The sequence below is a fragment of the Abrus precatorius genome, unplaced genomic scaffold (assembly GCF_003935025.1).
Source record: "Abrus precatorius isolate BTA unplaced genomic scaffold, Abrus_2018 Scaffold11, whole genome shotgun sequence".
NCBI classification, from domain to species: domain Eukaryota; kingdom Viridiplantae; phylum Streptophyta; class Magnoliopsida; order Fabales; family Fabaceae; genus Abrus; species Abrus precatorius.
The window spans coordinates 7,245,273-7,258,365 of NW_020874303.1; positions in this window are offsets into that span (position 1 = coordinate 7,245,273).

Consider the following 13,093-nt stretch of genomic DNA (forward strand, 5'->3'; position numbering starts at 1 on the left):
CTTGTTTGCTAGCAGTCATATGTAGTGTAACTCGTAACTCGGCCCATAATTCTCATGGAAATCTTTTTGGAAGTCAAGGATTAATGTTTAATATAATAAGGTTATTCTCAATAAATTATTGTCATTTCCCTAAACAACAAGTCATATTATTTATTTGTTTTTTTTTTATATATGCATTAAAAACACTAAACACTACTATGCGTAGAAAATAGGTTTAAAGGTATAATATGTACATGTTATTTAACAGAAATATTGTATTGGAAGATTTTTCAATATCAATTTTTCCATCACTGTTTCATATCGAAATAAGTGTATATTATTGTATAATTACACTTTACAACAAATCAAACTACTTTCACAAACAAATTAAAGTGAAACCATTTTCCCGCATCCAATTAGAAATACTTTTTTTTTTACTTTTCAAATGTCCTTCTTGATTGAGTGATTTTCTAACAGTACTAACAATTGATCAATATCCAATCAAAGCTCAGGACTGAGATTCGATGAGAAACTTAATAATTCGTGTATAATGATATTATTGTCAAAGGTTAAACCTATAAAGTAGATTACATATTTATGCAAATAGAATAAAGTACAAATTTAATTTTTCAGCAACTTATAGCCAACGAGAAGAGGAATTTAAACTACTTAGAAGGAAAAGCTGAAGCGATCTAAAAAGCAAATTGTAGAGGGCTTCATGTGCACACTATTCTTCCATACTCTTTCAAAGCTGTGCATCCATAAGTACTACTAAAGATTTATCCTAGTTATAGGCTAAGAATCTAACACATGGGGTTGTTCGATTTTTAGTAAACAAATCAAGTACAAGATATTTCTCTCCCTACCCAAAGTTTTCATCAACTACTTCACTTGCCCTAATATACCCATCACTTATATCGAAACATAAGTACATTGACTTGAGGTTTATAAGCAAATCTACCCTTGGCAAGCAAAGAATTATAGGTCACATATATGTAGGCCAAAGTGCCCCCATGATTGGATGGGAGCTTAATTTTGTACAATAACGAGACATATTCGTCTTGATTATATGTCTATGAAGCTTCTGTTGTTTACCATGAGCTCAAACCGTTATCATTGGAAATAGAGGTGAATGTCTGTGTGTTAATGTTGTGCTTATTTTCTTTGTTGCATCTGTAAAAATTATGCGGTTCTATATTAGTATGGTAATTTTAAATTTTCATTTATATAATAATTCTGTTTTGATACAGATAAGTTGTATCATCATATATAGTTTCCAAAAAATTATACTTCAGAAATATACTTTTTTATGAAATTAGTATATGTACGTAATCCTGTAAGGTTCAATGAAGTGTAATATTCTGATAGTAATTTTGCCTTGCTTAAAATATTTGTTAAATTTTAGTATTATAAATGTGTGTAGGTATGTATGATCAGCAGGAACAGCATCCTTAATATATGAAACCCACATTTTTGTCTTTGCTCTTAAAAACTGACTTAAAAAGACTAGAAAACTTCATTTTCATTTTAAGCTATATTTTATGTGAATAACTGTTGCATATATTCAAAATCGAGTTTCAATAAATACAGTTATATTAAATATTTAGATAAAAAAAATTTATTGTTCAATAATAATTCTATTTATCTTAAACACAATTATCTTTAGTAAAACATGCGTATGATCTAAATAAAAAATATTCAAATGACAACAAATCTTCCTCTGGTTCCTGTATTTATTTTGGACTTAATCTTCTGTTTTGGTGGTCCAAAAAGCAAGGTCTAATAAACACTGAAGCTTATTCTTGCTAATTAAGACAGCTACCAACTGAATTTTATGGATGTAATATCTACTTACTAAATTAAAATCTCTCTAGAGCAGCACCAATATTTAGAGATAACTTGAATACAATCCCTCTTTCACACAATTTTGAATCCATGCTTCTCAAAAACACATCAAACTTGATATTTTCTTTATCTGATAAAAGTTAATCAGCAACAGCTAGCCTTATTGTTAGTCACATCCCTTCCTCTCATCGATGACAAAGTTAGAATGTTTGAATTTGATAGATTTTTTCTTAGTCAAATCATTCTAAGTTAGAGGGAGAGAAAGTTAGAGTATTTAAATTAACTGTACATATAAACTAGTGTATTAGTCTAGGTATCATTATACATATATTGTGTTTCAGTTAAAATTCTGTAAAAAATTATGTTAATGTAAAACTAATTAGCCTTTATATAAATAGGAAATGCTAAATACGTACAAATATTTTTGTATGAGAAAAGATAATATTTTCATTTTCTCTCTCTATAAATTAATTTTGCCTCACTATCACTCACCTTTTTTCACTTGATTATCATCAAACAATCTTTATAAAATTCTAACCAACCAATTATATAGTTAAACAACTTCCAATTCACATAACATAATCCATTTTTAAGATTTAAATTTAGAATCAAATAGTATTTCCCAAATTTTTGGCCAAGTCCACTATCTTATTAACAACGAATGAGGATCACTCCTTCAAGCATATCTCTCACTCTCTCTTATATAAAATAAATTAAACAAATAATTTAATTATAATTTTATTAGCCTCTTTAAATTCTTTAAATTTTTCGGTATAAGATTTGGAAGAATTGTGGAAGATAAGAATAGAGCGTGTTCGAAACTTGCTATTTTGCTTAAAGAAAGCTTTAATTCGGTTATAAAAGAAATAAGAAGACATGGTATTCTTGCAGATTTATCTTCGTGTAGAGAAGGTGTAGCCGATTATTTGAGTCTATGCTACAGTTAGATGGAGAGAAAACAATGAATTTTTGCAATTGTCGCGTGTTAATCCACTTGTCAGTTTTTTAAACATAGCTAGCATGTATGATGACATTTGTAATCCACTTTGTTTCTAAGAAGTGCTTGGAGACATGCACACCTTAGGATTCAAAATTTGGGGAAGAAATTATTTTTTTTTATCATCAACATTTATTTAAAATAAATTTAAAGCATAAGGAGTTCTTCAATTCGTTAAGAAAGAAATTAAAATTAATTGAAGGATAAGTTAATTAATTAGGTTTAAAATGCTCTTTTAAGGGTAACTTAAAAAATAATTTTTATAACTGTTCATTAAAATACTTCTTTCAAATCGTGAATTATAAATTCAAAAAAATTATAATTTTTTTTGTTATAAATCAAAATTGACTCATTAACATTAAAATTTAAGTTTATATATCTAAAATTCAAAAAAATTTCGTTTATGAGTATTTTATTACAAATTAAAATTGATTTTCTTAAGTCTTAATTAAAACTTAAGTTTGTACGACGTATTAATCAAATACTTTACTTTCAAATAAATAAAAAAAAGTAATGAGAAATTCCACTGTAAAGAAAGAAAGAAAAAAATAATGGAGAAAAAAATGAGAAAAATATTTAATAAAAGGAGCCAACCTTATTAATGTAGAGAAAGATGAATTATTATTTTTGTAACGATAAAATAATTTGAGGAGTCAGATTTAATAAAAAAAGATAAAGATTTTAAAAAATAATAATAAAGAATGAATCATGATATTATTACTTTTGTGTGTGTTTATGAGTTAAAAATTTTGATTCATGAAAAATTTGAAAATAATTTAAAAATAAATAATAGTCATGCAGAGTAATGTATAACCGCTTTATAAATATAATTTTAAAAATGTATTAACTGGTCTTTAAAATTATCTTTAAAGAGCTATTATATTATTTAGTTCTACAAGTGAAAATATTTAAAATAGCATGGTGAAATTTTTAGGACTTATTCTTCGTAATTTTAAGAGAAAAAAAAACTATCTCTAAAGCTAAAAAAAATATAATGTTCTCTTAAAGTCTTTAATTTAAAATTAAATTAGTTAATTATTGGTATATATAATATTAATTTAAAAATTATTAAAATTGCAATAATTTTCTAATAATAAAATTAGTATATCAATTATTGTAAAATTTATATAAATATAAATATAAATATATATATATTAAAATTTTACAAGATAATAAAAGAAAGTTAAGTAAAATTTTTTGTTTTTAATATTTACAATAAAATTAATTAAAAAATGGATAAAATATAAAATTAGTAGAAAAAATAACATAATTCTATGTTATTCTTAAATAATTTTAATTTAAATAGTACATGTAATAAACTTTGTAAAAGAATATTTTCATTTAATATTTGACTTCCCAAATAGAGTATTTTTATTTATAATATATAGGTTAAAAAATTAATTAAGGTTAATAGAACATAGTTTAAGAGATACTAATATCACAATATTTAAAAGAGTAATATGTCTAAAACCGAAGCTTTAGATTTCAAATTTCCTAAAACGTTAACAAAGACAAAAAAAAAATGAAAATTTAAGTTAAATTTAGATTAATAGAACTAATTAAATTTTCTTAAGGCCTACCAATATAACTAAATTAAAATTATGAAGGTTATGAATTAAAATTTCCTAATAATAATAATAATAATAATAATAATAATACATAGGGCAGCTGGTTAATGAAATTATCAGCTCAAAAATATATATCAGAAACAAGAAATAAATAGGAAATAGCATTAATAATTACGACTTTGGCAACACTTACACAGTTAGCAACCAAAATCTTTTTTTTTTTTCACTCTTTAACTTAATTTTTAGGATGTGTTTAAGAGAAATTTGTATATTATATATAAAATCCTCTCCCAGTCTCACTTGAACTCTTTAAATTTAAAGACAATTTGTAATTTTTAACTTCAGACAAATAAAATTAAGTACTGAATCAATAAACTCTTATTACATAAGGAATTTACATAATTTGATCATAAATTTTTTTAACATAATCTGAAAAAAATTATTAAATGCTCTAAGTAAAAAAAAAAAAACTATTATAATAAATTAAAAAATATTTATAAAAGTAATAAATTATTTTTTATAAATTCTCTAAAAGCTCTTTCAAACGGTCCATTAATTACGAATGGTAACAAAATAGTTTTTCTAATGCACTACTAATTAAAAAATTCACGTGGGTCATTTTAATGATGTGGATGTGATTTCATGTTTAAAGAATTTCATCTATCATTTAGTGTAATTTACATAAATTTTACTTAATAATAATAAAAATATCCTATAACTGAATAAATGGGAAATAAGTTAAAATTATATGTTTTGAAATTTTTATTTACTCCTTTATTCAAGAATCCAAAGTGGCATCTTACATGGAATGTCCACAACACCTATAGTCTTGATTGCAATGAAGTGGAAAAGAATAGTGTTACACATCCACTTCACCTGCATGCACCATAGTGCTTGCCATTTTTTCTAAAATAGTCAAACAAAATACATGTGTTGATGTTAGTTCTTTTGTATAAAACAATATATAATTTTATGATTTGTTGATTTAATTATTAATCTCTGTATATTAACTTTGAGTCTTAATAATTAAATATTTCTCCTAGTATACTTTCTTTAATAATGTATTACATGACTTATCTAATATATTAAACATCTTACATTTTTTTTTAATTTTTATTTTATCAAGTGCTATTATTTAAATATAGTCAATTTTAATCTATCAAGTTTTTAACCCAAAAAATTTCTATATCTACAAATTTGTAATTCTTAAATTTAATATTTGATTCATAATTTATTCCACAATTTTTTATTTTATTTTTATAATAATGATTCATTATTAACAAATATGACATCTTTTTCATATGTTATCCTTCCCTAATTATTTGATGACGGTAACATTTTTATACATTTTTCATTTAATTTACTTTTTAAAAAATATATCTAAATTTAAAATATATGCAACACATTGGAAATTTACCTGTGTATGTTAAAACTTAGTTTTTTTATTTTATTTTTTATCTATCCCTTCGTTAATTCTTAGATCCACCACAATATGCGTATGGCAGGCTAGTTCAAATTCTAGTAAACTTAAGGTTGGTTTTTAACATACATACACGGAGAGGGAACGATTGAATTACATACGTTCAAGATTAAACAATATTAAATGTTAAATTTAACAAAATAATGTTTTTAATTTATTTTAATTAATTTAAATAATTTTATCAATTTAATCGTTCAATTTAAATTTATGAATCAAATTTATAAAAATTTACACCATCTTAACACATCAATTGACACTTTATTACTCTATTATATTTTAATAATTAATATGTTATTTAAAACGTAAATAAATAATTGCTGATAGATTATATATTTATTAATATTTAAATTGTGTAAAATGTTTACACATGATTTTTATGATAATATTATAAAAATCAATAGTTACTTTAAAAGAAAATTCAAGTTTGGTAAAAATTCATTAGAAGTGTAAATTTATTAAGTTAAAGATCTAGTGCAATTTAATCTTTTTTAATATATATATATATATATTATATTTTTAATAAAAAATTCATATATTTTTTGTAATGGTTTTTGATATTTTGATTAAAATATATATTTATTTATAAAATAGTTAAATAAATAAGTCTTTTGTTGATATATTTAGAAGTTAAATTTTAAAAAAGAAAAAATATTTTTAATAAATATACTCTAATTTTCTAATTATTGAAATAAAAATATAAAAAATGAATATAAATATAATATAATAAGATTTGATTTATTTTTATAAAAATTATATAAATTTCATAATTTATAAAAACATATTTATTCTTTTAATTATTAAAAGAAAATAGCTCCGGAGCATATGATAAAAGAAGCGGGTCTAAAGAAACAGCCCTCAAAGACGGGTCGTGGGGCATTGGGCCTCAAAAGGTGTAGTACGGTCACAAACGAAAACAGTTTGCAAGAATTGATTCAGAGGCAACCTTTATAAAAATTAGTTTGATAAGAATCAATTTTATTCGAATAATCACTAATCAATGGGAGCCACTACGCATTAAACATGCATTTAGATAAGATTAGCTACCTTTACTTCCCTTCTTCTCTCCTTATTTTTTTTTCTTTTTTGAGGTACTATCTTGCAATAGTGAGTTATCTTTTCAGATATGCAATACCCATAACTAGGATTCAGGGAACTTATATAAAAATAATGAGAATTTTTCTTCTTAAATGTTCTGTCTCAAGAAGGATCACCCCTGTTGCTGAAACTTATTTGAGTAGACATTAACACAATTACACAAACATCTTGGTTCCACTTATATATTTTAAGATCAAATGGGCATTAATTGGTAAACCAATTGAATAGAGATTGGATACAAGAGCTTTGTCTGTATTGAATTGCATTCTTGGGAGGATAATAAACCTATCGTATATAATAACAACAACAATATATGTTGTTTCACAGACAAGAATTGTTCCTCTACAACCCAAGATGGGGAATGTTACAAAGATTCTTTTTTGGCTAACTTTCTCTCTTTTCTAAACCGTACCGATTCTATTAACGCTAGTGGTTGCAAGAATAATAATATACAACTATACCAAGACCCTTTTTAGTTGCACAAGTATTGTTAAATTTAAATTAAATAAAATTATGAAAAATGTTGGGCATTATAAGAAATCATATGTTTGTGAGATTTATAAGAAAATGTCGATCTGATTTTATGCAATTTTTAAAAAAATTATATGAATATTTAATATATCTGTGTAATTAAATAAATAATAAAATTTTATAATTTATTAAATGTACTATGATTTGAAGGTGAGCACATCTCTTATTGCATGTTCTTTCTATTTGTGACCAGTGGCTTTGTCATTTTAATACTTATTTTTATATTTTAAAAAAAATTATATTGTTTTTTTTCCCTTAAATCTCAGTTTTCTTAAATTAATAACTTTAGTTTTTATATTGAATTTTTTGGTTCTTCTCAAATTCCACCTATTGATAATTTCAAATTTACCATAGTCTTCATTGCCTTTTATTATTAATTTTAACACAATAATGGAGATAAATAAATAGTTCCCTTCTGTGCCAGCAATATCTTATAAATACATATACGCATTAAGTTGCTAAGATGCTCTCTCTAAAGTTTGTTTAATGTGAGGCAAAACGATCGTTTTAAACAATGAGCTAACACTGCTTGACTGAAAATGAAAATTCAAAGAATTCAAAGCGAAGAATTCTTGTAAATATATCCTCTCAAACTAAGAATTAGAAACTTATTTTTACCCTAGAAATTAAGGAATTGTCTATCGCTAAATTTCTTGCTCTTTTCTTGCATAAAAGTGAAGAAAAAGATCCTCCATTGGAAAACTAATTTTTGCTCTTAGTTCACAAACAGCTAGCTGAGGGGTCATTTCAAAGCTGTGACAATATTATACATGAACCTAGCTGCCGATAAAACACTAAGCAACTAATGAAGATCATTTGCCTGCAATACATTTCATTTTCAAGGAGAAACTTGTCACAGGCCAAACAAGAGGGAAAGAGAAAATCTAGAAATAAAAAGGAATAGTGCGAGAAATTGAACTTGTGATGATTCATATTTCATGTCTTGAAATTTAATCAATTTTTTAACTCAAAGTAATCCATATAATTGTTTTTAAAATGCTAGATAATGTCATTGTTTTAATGTTAAACAAGATAATGTTATTCTTAATGTTATGTCACTTTGTGCTTATTTATAAATGATATTTAATGTTATAAATCCCTAAATGTTATATTTATGTTAAATCTTAAAAATGTTGTGATATTATTTAATTAAATATATAAATTATTTAAATTTTAACATGTTAATTTATTATTTAATATAATTCGAATTTAAAGTAAATATTTTATCATCACCATCTTAACTGCTAGTGAATTATATTTAAAATAATAAACCATGAAATAATGTCTTTACTAGCTAAATAATCAACCTCAATTCAATACAAGTTGGATGTGCCACTTGGATAGAAAGTTGCATTTAAATTTCTCAACAGAACTCAACAAGTGGAGGTTACTTTTGGATGCATAATTTAAAAATAAAACCAACAAAGCTGCATATGATTCAAGGTCCGCATTATAACAACATCCACAATGGTGATATATTATAATAATAACATAAATTATTAGTCTGCTTAAAAAGAACTTTGTCTTGATGTCTGAGAGCACACACACTACATCATCCATCCACATAAATATAGTTCACATATTCACCAACAAAAATGTGAGCATTGTTTTACCTAGGTTCTAGTGTTCTCAAAAGCATAATAAATTAATAGATATTTGAAGTCACAAAGATATTTTGGTTTTCCCATAACACTTTTCTACCACATTTGATAAAGGGTATCTGGTTCAAAATCATTTTTATAAAAAGCATATATACATTTGCACAATCTTTTGTTATCTGCTAAGATTCCTGGCCTCCCACCATACTATAGCTTAGTATCAGCAGTCATAAAAGGGTAAGAGCCAAGTTGGAAACAACATTTTAGAACTCTATGTAGCTTCTTGCTCAAATTTCATCTTTCTCTGACTATTTGCCACAAAAAGCAAAGTAAAAGATATAATTGAAGATGATTATCTTCGTGACAGTACTTAGTATCAGGTGCCTTTGCATGTTGTTCTTTCCATTCCCATCACACAACTTAATCAGCTACCCCTGAGGCTCCATTTCCCACTTGCAATTGTCTAAACTACAAAAAAAATTAATGTTCCTCCTAAGGTAACAAATTTTTCTTTTAGTCAATGTATATTTATGGTAAAAGATATTGACACAACATATGGTAACAAAACGACAATTAATTAGGAGGTAGGCTTAGCTTAATCTGTCTTAATAATGGCAAACCTTTTTGGTTAGCTTATGATGTAACAAAAGTGAGTAGGAACAGGTCTTTCTTTGCTCTTTTTTGACCGAATCATTTGAACTGACACCCTTCTTGGATGCTTAATGCCTTATCTAGATTTCATCAAGTTCTTTGTCTTGGATGGAGGAATTTTGGAAGAAAAAAAATATGGAGGATTTATTTATTTATTTTTAATGAGAATTGTATAATGTTAAACAAAATAGAATAAGAGACCATTCATCATTAAAGGTTAGATAGTAATATATTCATTTAAATATTTTTAAATTCTATCTTTTGGCAAGGTTTTAATTTTACTTATTAAAAAAATAATTTTGATCTCTAATGTTTTTAAATTTATTATTCCTAGTCCTTTTCATTGATGTAGCACAATAACATGTAACACAAAAAATTGACACAATAATTTTTTAGTTAGTCATGTTATCATAAGTATCAAAAGCATTAAAATTATAAAAAATAAGAATTAAAATTAAAATCTTGGAAACATATAAGAATAAAAACGTATTTGAGTTTAATATATTACTTGTTTGCTCTAATTATTTTTAAAAAATAATAATATTTTTAACATAAAAAAATCATATTTCCCTCCGTCCAATCATTCTCTGAATGGATGAATGAAGAAATTCAGGGCCGGTTTTTATGACTAATTGAATGCCTTCAAACGACAAATCTTGTACTTGCTTTGAAACCAAGCAACTTCGTGTCCCGAGAAAAAGATATTTTTGGGATCAATTAATAGTATAAAAACTATTATATTGGGAAAGTTTAGGGCTGGTTTGTTTTTTTTTTTTTAAATAATTTTTTGTTTTTAAAAACAAAAAAAAAACTTGTTTGATAAGTGTAATTTTTTAAATTTATTTTCAAAATTTAAAGTTGTTTTTTTATCAAAACACTTTTTTATTAATCTATCTTTTTTCTCTATTTACTCCCTTCACTTCCTTTAAAAAACAGTTTATAAAAATTGTTTTACAATATAATTTTTAAAAACTAAAAGTACAGTACTCAAACACTCCCTTAGACTCCAAATTTTAGTTTTGCTGTTCTTAAAATTGTGTTCGCAGTCACATCAAGCTTATCATAAGAGAAATATTACTGTAATTACAATTATAATATATTTATAGATTTTGATAATCTTAACTTTTAGAGCTAAACAAATTAATAATAATAAAATTTTATTAGAAAAAATATTATTATATTTTTATAATTTTAATATAATAACTATGTATTTTTTTAAACAAATTTTTATTTATAAATACTTAAACTCAGTTCTCAGGGCTAAGATTAATAAAATACTATGTTTATAAACACCTTCAAATTCATGATACCATGATAATAGTCACAATTGTAAATTACAAATTGCAATTTAAAATCTTGACTCACTAAGAAGTTGTGTGTACAAATTTAACTTCTGAAAATTTTGAATCAATAGTAGTTATAAATAAAAAACGGAGATTAACTTAAAACTCTTAGAACTTTGGAACATCTCACGATCTCCTGCCTTGAATTAAAAAGAAAAAAAAAGGGGAAAACCTTGACTTGCTTTTGCCTTTTGATCGTTGAGAATCTAACATGATTAACAACATAACATATATTATATGCAGGCTACCTTTATGGTTAAGATTTAAGAACCAAATTAAACCAAAACAAAGTTTAAGGAATGCACCAAAATTCAAGAAACACATGAAATGAGGAGAGACACATGTCTGTCTTTCACATCTACTTTAATCTCCCCAAGTGGTTGAGGAGCCAACAGGCTCATGTTGGGGCAATGGTGGATGTTGCACGGAAGTGAATCTAGAGCTGATTTTGGGGCATAAGATCACTACGGTATCTTTTCCTGTTTTCCATCATTTATCAATACAATATTATTCTGTTCCATAGTACACTTATTATGTATCCCTTTGCAACCAGAGAGATCCATTGCTCAAAGATTTGTCATGCTTTTTTTCTACAGGATCAGTTTTCAATTTACAATTCAGGTCAGGCATGCACCCTTTGTCTAAACGCTATCATCTACTTTTTTTGTTCTAACCCTTTTGAAGATACTCAAATGAGAAGAAAAAGCTTTCACAAGAATCACAATTTATCAGCCTGTGGTAGGGACTAGGGGCTCTCTTATCACTTTCTTGTTGTGCAAGCTCTAATATATATCAATCCCCAATCACCCAAATGTGGTACACTTTTTTTCTTGTGTCTCTTACATCTTATATAATGAAATAAATTTTAGCAAACAATAAATCATAATGTTATAAATAGTGTCCCAATGCTTTTATTTCTATTTAACTATAAACAACTCTTCTCATTGGCAAGGTTTTGTGATAGTTATTTGTTTCACAATTAATTGATCACAACTTATTTATTCCTTAATCACCTAAAGAATCCCTTAAAATAGGTCTTGCTTTCAGAAAACATAGTATGTGAACATTTCCCTACTTCACACCACTTTTAATATAAAAATGTCCACACAAGCTTAGTTTGTATAATTTTTTTAGGAGTTTTTAAAGAGTAAAAAAATTAATATAAAATTGAATAAAAATTTTCTCATAAATTATAAATAATTTAGTTTTAAAAATTTTTAAAAAATTATATGAAAATTTTTTTAAAAAAAAGTATTAGTTGTTTTTAACTTATGAAAGAATATTTATTCATTTTTTATATAAGAACTTCTTTAAGAATTTACTCAAACTAAATCATTATTTGACATATTATTAAATATTAATAATTACAAAAGTAACAATAAGATTCATTAAATTAGAATAGAAATACACATTTTTTTATGATTTTCAATCAATTTTAAGCAATAAAAAAAAAATATGTTACAAACATTTTTCTATAAAAATAAATGTCACAAGTTTTGTTATTCTTGTTTCTCAACAAGAAGTAATCACAGCTATTTCCATTTTAAACCCTTTACTTCTATAATAAAGCCAAACTAGAATACCCCAACTCTTGATATCTTATTATTGAACCAATACTTAAGATTTGTGCTAGTTGAAAACATTTACAACACAGTAAACTTAGCTCTTCCAACAAATTTTGTTAACACATAAGACTTGAACTCAAAACCCTACTTAAAGAAATCAAATATGTATCACTTAAACTGACACTCATTGATTCTTTTAATTACCTTGTGTAGTAATTGCATATATGTCCCTACAATGCAGGACATTGTCCCACATGCCAGGAGGCCAAAAGAGTGATAAATACACAAAATAGAAAAATTCATCAAAAAGTGCAGGCAGCATTCCTTGAGTTTGCACATTATATTGACAGAAACAGAGTTTCCAGATTCATCTAAGAATTTTTCATCACTCTAGATCAAAATCTTTCCAAATTCAATCACCATTTTACCTAACCAAGCATG